General features: G+C 39.1%; 1 long non-coding RNA gene across 1 annotated transcript in view; it reads right to left on the bottom strand.

Annotated features, from left to right (window-relative positions):
* Window positions 1-220: 220 nt before the first annotated feature.
* The window catches only part of LOC122465324, a 28627-nt gene continuing 21653 nt past the window's right edge, over window positions 221-7194 (bottom strand). Inside the window, exon 4 of the long non-coding RNA XR_006290073.1 lies at window positions 221-232. This is a non-coding gene — a long non-coding RNA (uncharacterized LOC122465324). The remainder of the gene's footprint in view (window positions 233-7194) is intronic.

The following is a 7194-nucleotide window of genomic DNA, read 5'->3' as shown; positions in this document are numbered from 1 at the left end:
TTCCTGTTTTGTTGTCTGTATATATTTAAATTGTAAACTGCTTCTTGGGTCAGGGACATCCGAGAATTGAGGTTTTCTAAAGTAGTTCAGGGGATTTAACCATGCGTTTTATATTAACGTGAAGCTGTGTGTTCAAACCCTTTGGCTACTTTGACAATCTCAATTTAAATAATCCCTGTATTATTAATCTGCTAAAGAAAATTTACTAATTTTCTCATAACAAATTCTTCACCTAACAGGTAAATACTCAAATTTGGAAGTGTTCATAGTTTCTCCAATTATACGATAGTAACTTTTAGGATTGAAAACCCTGACGTAGTCACAGATGTTGGACTTCAGCTTCTGATGACAATAACCTGGTCAAACATAACCTACATAGAGTTTACTACATTAGTTTCTATCTGCTTCAGTCTTCTTATTAAAGGCAAACTTTTCAAAATTGATTTCCTTATATAAAAAACCATAGCTTGCAGAAAATATAATAGAAATGTAGGTTTTACAAAAATCACTGACAACAGTACACAGAATTCTTCTAATTTCTTATCCCTCATGCTTGAAAATGATAATAGGTCTCACCTGTACTTTCATTCCTATATGCAGAATTGGATTGATATTACAATCTCCTAGGGGTAAAATAATCCTGAACATATGCCTGAATTTTGCAAGTGTTCAGAGTGAGACTATACAAAAAAATGAATTGCATTCTATTATTCATCTCTTCGTGACTAAAAATTGCAAGACTTTTATTATTTTTTTCTTTCAGATATTCAAAGTACAGGGCAAGAAATCAGCCTTCAACAATAAAACTGAATTAATGGCTTGAATTTTTTTTAAATATATGCATTGTTTCCTTGTAGTTCAAAGCACTTTCAACTTGAAATTAAAATAGATTTCATATGCTTTTATTATTCAACCAGGTCTGATTCTGACTTAACTTACCTTAATTTTCTCTTACTATAGCTCCATTGACTCCAATGGATTTTCTCCCAGTTTTATTTTGTGGGAGTGGAGAAGAGGGCCCTGTGTGACTATTGTATACTGTAGTAGTGTTTCCTTTAGTGCACTGCATGTAGTAAAGGATGATGTTATGTATGCCATTACCTAAAAATACTAATTGGAATAAGTATGTTCACGAAGCAAAATTTGTATGAAAGGGCTAAAATGCCCTTCATATTCAAAGTAACTTTTACTTTTCACAATCTGCTTTTCAAATTAATTCAGAATCACTGACAGTAATTATTGTAGTATGAACACTGGATAAGCTGCATTATACAGCTAACTTCTTAGTTTATACACACTGTAAATCAAAGATGTATTTGACAATACATGTAAGATTATTTTGTGAACTGGATATACACAGGCTCTCTCCTAACTTACCATTAAAAAAGATGTGCTGTCTAATACTTTGAGAAAGTATCTTCACAGAACTATCTGGATATTCTGCACACAATGAAGGTAGAACAATCCTGCAGTCCTTACCCAGTACTGAGAGTCAAAACTCTTACTGACTTCAGTGGAAATTAGGACAGTTCTGAATCATTCTTGCGCATATAAAAACCTACCGGAGTACAAAATTCAAGCAGAAAGGTCACTAAGTTTCCTCCAAATCATTTTATAGGGGTGGACTTCCCAGCTGCACAAAGTGCATGGGGCTGTTACTGCTGTCACTACAGGTCCCTTGATTCTTGAGGTACAGATTCATGTGGCGGGTCAGTCAATGCCTCTTTGCTGCTGCTTATCCTCCCAGTCCCCCATGACAGCATGGAATGTTGCGTACTAGGAAACAGATCTCCATACCCCTCCAAATAAGTCATCACAGAGCAGGTACACTGGCCCAACATCTCTACATAAAGGATTCCACAGACAGTGGCCACAAAGGGGAATGTGCTTCTGGTCAGGCCCTTGGCTGTTGAAGGGAGTGAATTCTTCCCATATTATTCTACCACCACTACCACCACCCTTCCTGTGGAGCCAACACTATAGAGAGAGCTCCAGATGGTTCCCGTCTAAAATGTCAGTTAAGAGCTAAATTTGATCAGACTTAGCTAAAGAACTAGGTGATAAACAACAAAGAATGGGCAAACCACATTACAAACATGCCAGATTTTTATTCCTAGACCAAAGGGTATTGTTTGAAAAGTGACACAGAGAGGCAGAAGTGGAGGACAGGTAGTGTAACTAAAGTCTGATGTGGCCGAGATAGATCTGGTGAAGAGCATATTGACCAGTTACTACTAGATAAATGTTCAGAAAAGAGACAAATGACACACTAATTATCCTCCGTCCAGTTAAAAGAATAACAAAGATAATGCAGAATATAAATGTGAAATTGTTAATAGTGAACTTGAGGAGCCAAGTAGAAACTGATTTTCCTGACAGATCCCTTCAACTAAACTAGAATCTCACATGTCTCAAATAAATAAGTGTGTCATAGGAACATACCACACAAGATTGGAAGGGACCTCCAGGGTCATTGCGTCCAATCCCTAATTTTTGAAGGTAAACCTGTTATATAATCCCAATCCTAAATATACCAAGTGACATCTTGAAACTGGTTGGGTTGTTTGCCCCTACTGCTCTTGTTGGAACGTGTGACAGGGTCTGCCAGGCCTTCTCTGCCCCCTGGCTGGAGGCCTCAGTGACCCAAGATCCTCACCCAAGAAAAATCCACTCAGATTCAGTGACTAACAAGGCAGTTCTCCAAAGGCCAGGAGGAAATTCTGACCAATCAAAAACCAGCAGGGCAGTTAAGAAGGCTAAGGTGCTTTTGCAGGGCAGAGCCAGGTGAGACTGAGGAGGAGCTCCTCAGGGCTAACCAGGCCACAGCCTTGTCTTAAGTGCCACAACTAAGCATTTTCATTTTGAAGGGTTTTTTTCTTCTTCTTTGTTTAAAGGTGCAGACAGCCTAATCCTGAGTTGCCATTTTGGTACTTGATTGTTTGGAGACTAATGCCAAGCTTATGGCACAGGCTCAAGAAGAAGGCCATGCCTGGCAGACTAAGGTGGGGAGAGGCTTCAGTACTATGTATGTCCCTGATGGGGACACTACAAAGCAGCCCCATCTCTCACAGAAGGCTGTTCCAGAATCTCACTCCTCTGATGGTTAGAAACTTTCTAATTTCCAGCCTGAACTTGTTCATGGCCAGTTTATACCCATTGTTCTTGTACCAGCATTGTCTTAGAGCCTAAATAACCTTTTCTCCCTCTGCTGTTTACTGGTCTGATTGATTTATATATATAATCATATCCCCTGTCATTAGACCTGGTCAAAAATAAAAATTCTGGGGTGGGTGGGGTTTTTTGGAGGGGGGGAGGAGGTTATGAAAAAAAGGGGCAAATCTCTTGTGAAAATTCATACTGAATTTTTTCCCCTTTTTTGATGAGCTCTTTAAGATCCCTAGCGACAATGTGGTCACTGCAATGTTAAAGTCTGCAGTATTGTAGGCTGGCAGCAATCCAGAGACATGTTAGATGGAGCTCAGAGAAGATAGGTCTTCACTGCAGTTAGCCCAGGCTGTTACTCTGGTGTTGTGTCTAAGCCCCTCCCATCCATGCACTAAACCCTCTCACCCAAATTAAGTGGTGGTGTCAAACCAGGTTAGCTGGCACACATCTTGGTGTGAACTTTGGTACCACTTTCTGGTAATCCACCCACATTGCAGTGGGAACACAGGCTAAATCACTTGAGTGCTGATAGTCTTCAATTTCCCACAATTCCCCCCATGTGGCTAGAAGGACAGATAAGTTTTCCCTCATTTCACAGGATAGAAGCAAAGTGGCTCAGCTCAGCATACTACAGCACAAAGAACCATGGGATATGTCCCCAGAAGTCCTAGTGAAACAAAGGTGAGCGCAACACCAGTGTGGATTCAGTAACTTAGGTAGGGCTTTGCAATGTGGCTGCTCATGCCTGGGCTAGGCTAACCTGGGTTCCAATCACCTGGGCTAAGTCTGCAGTAAAGAGATACCTTTAGAGACTAACCCCAAAAATGAAGTGAGCTGGTTAATTTCCCATCCCCTGAACTAATTCAATTCATGTTTGCTGTGTGTTTTCCTGGTTCTGCTGTTCCTACTTAAAGTACCTAATTGAAAAGCCATGATTGACTTATTTGGCTCTAAAAATATAACACTTTTTCTCCTCCCATTGTATGGGATTTTTTTCCCTGTCTCCCATGTGCATGAAAGCATTGGTAAGGTCTAAACAGCTTAGGTAGCCTCCACAATTCCCAGAAATTGCTAGCTATGTATTCGTACTCTGCTGTTAGCACTGTCGGTGATCTAGACATTTTTCCAATATAATTTTTTAATCCTGAAAGTGTATTGTTTTTGTAAAATCCAGCCATCTGAAGAAGCATTACATTCCAACTAACATTTAGATGTGTCATTCATATCAACAAATTTGCTGGCAATTAGGGCATTATTGCATAATGCTCATTCCAGTTTAAACAAATAAACAAATCAAATTAGAAGAAAAAGTCAACACTTTGAAGAGACTCTTCAAACAGTGGAAAACATACAGATTTGAATCAATAATTGGAAAACAGCTTTAATCTATTTTAATTAGAGACAATGTTCTTAATTGTAAAATTTAATTTACAGAAAACCAATTAAGTAAATATCTGTGATTATTTAAGGTAACAAAAGGGCTGCCATGTATTGATATTCTAGCTGAATTCAGTGATTGTTAGAAATAGTCTTTGATGCTAAATTTGACACATACCTCTTTGATATTTATGCAGTGAAATAACTCTATAAATCACAGGAAACCATTAGCTCTTCTGGAACTTTCACCTGCAGTCTTTACTCGTTTGAAACTCCCCTTGATTTGGAGTGCACAACTGGGCCCCTGACCAAATCTTCTGAGCAATTATTATATCAGTTCTTAATGCTCATGGAGACTAAAAATCACTTGTGTAGATTTAGAGTCTCAAGAACTTTTAGGTTTCTGGATGGATGAAACTGAGATTCAGACACAAACTTCATATATCTAGATCTGATTTGTCTTGAACTTCTTGCACCGCTGTGGTTTGTCTGGCTGCTGCTGTTTTTTTTTAAATTAAGTAATTGTAAATATTAATAAGTTAGGTATTATATATTTTCTTTTTCTTTTCTTCCCCACTCTTCTCTCCAGCAGCTTTATCTGAAGCACAGTATGAAGCCCACCATGTCTTATTGGGGTTGTAGGTTTTCTTTTTCTGATCTCCTCCCCATTCCAGCTTTAGTCCCTGGGATGGTGCTCTCTTCCTTCTTAACTGGTAGAATAATGCAGCATTTGCCAGGGATCAGTCAATATCACTCTGTGAAACAGTTTTCAGGGTGCACTGAATGTACTAAGTTAACCCTTTCCATCTCAAACAAAACATGTCACCTCTTCATGGGATCAAAAGCATCAGTCTTGATATTGCTGTCTAAATAAGGTCTCCCACCACATTCCAGGACAAATATGCACTCCCATCACCTCTACTCATCTATTTAAATGTTATAAACTTCATCTTGATGGAACCCTGCAATAATATTTTGCTCTCCTTATATTACTTCAAATCTTAGATTTTTACTTTCTCAATTTTTTTCTACAAATTTTCTGTTTCTAAAGCTTTTTTCCCCTCAAACTCATCTATATTAGTTTCTCATATGGTTACTTCCAATTTATTTTCTCTTAAGTTTGCTGATTTCAAAAACAAGTGAAAATTGGAGTCAGTATCTAAATGTGGCATATTCAAGGAAAAGAAAGAATCTCTTCATGTCCCTCAGAGACAAGGATGACAGAGTTTATTCCTCAAGAATACTCTCCATCCACCACACATAAAGAAGCAACTATGCTCTGGCAAGAAACTTTTGTAGTCACCATGCACAAAAGAAAATGTTGATAAAAGCACCAAGAACAACTTTCATGATTCTGACAATTAATTATTTCTGATATGAGTATGGGAGAAGGATCACATGAAAGGGTATCAATACTGTCACTTCAAGGCCATCATTTACTCTGCATACCCACTCCAGCAAAATTATGTGGAAGCACTTTCAGAGCAACGTCTTTGAACCAAATAGCCTATGATTAAAGTAAAAGTAGTGACACTTCCCTGACACATCAGTCAGATCATAATTTACCACTGTTAGTATTGAATCTGACAGAAACTCTGGGAAAAAGACCACCACCTAGATTTTGCAGAGTAGTTCCAGCTCTGATTTGATGGTATGGTGATTACAGGGTGATAATCTTGATCCAAATAAATATTTAACATTAATTCCAGTAGGCATAAAGGAAAAATGCACAGCAACATGATGAAATCATTACTTATTGGTCTATATTTCAATAGCTTGTTTGCTGATAAGGGCCAGTAGAAACTTGTCTGATTTGAATGAGTTCCGCAAATCAATTTGATTCATTACGAGTAACCTCATGTTGTGTTGATATCCAGTTCTTACTCTTTATCTTGTGCAGGGCTAGTTATTGTGTGTATAAAAGTACAGATTTTTCAAAAGTTAACATGGTGCCTCCATTAAATCACTGCCTGATAAGGTGACTGTGATGCTTCCAGACGGTTGTGAGGCACCTTGCTACCACCTGCCCCCAGAGAGAAAACCCTGTCTGTGCCTGCTGGGGGTCAGCTCCCCAACTCCATCACCCACAGGCAATACAAGCACTCCCCTCTTAGCATACACAGGGTTTGTTGTCCGTCTTCAGGTTAGCGTTAGGCATGCTCTAACACACGAGCCCTGTGAGAGTACCCCCTCGGGTGCCCAGCTCCTGGTCCACTGGGCACTTACAGAATTCACAGATATGCTGCTCTCAAAGGAACAGTGCACACCAGCTTGCTGGTTTTGCCTCAGATCTCTGCTCCATTTAACACACAGCACTTTGATATGCTTATAATGAAAAAAGCGTAAGTTTATTTAACAAAAGTATAGAGTTTTGAAAAGTAGCAAGTAAGAGTATTGGAAGCAAATGGTTACAGGTAACTAAACTATAGCACCCGTTCTAGAGCTTCAACTTAATTACCAAGTGTGACAGGGTCAGGCCAGATGGCTACAGGAGAGTGATCCTATTGGGAGCCTAAGCGGGGGATCCACAGGACCTGGAAGCCAAGTGATTTCGCGGGACAACTAATAAAATAACAGGAACCGAACTGTGGTCAAAGGGTCAAACAAAGGGAACATGATGGAGACATTGAATAGAGAACCCCGGACAGTGCC

The sequence above is a fragment of the Chelonia mydas genome, chromosome 3 (genome assembly GCF_015237465.2).
Source record: "Chelonia mydas isolate rCheMyd1 chromosome 3, rCheMyd1.pri.v2, whole genome shotgun sequence".
In the NCBI taxonomy this organism is placed as follows: domain Eukaryota; kingdom Metazoa; phylum Chordata; order Testudines; family Cheloniidae; genus Chelonia; species Chelonia mydas.
This window is presented reverse-complemented; position numbering and strand designations above follow the sequence as displayed.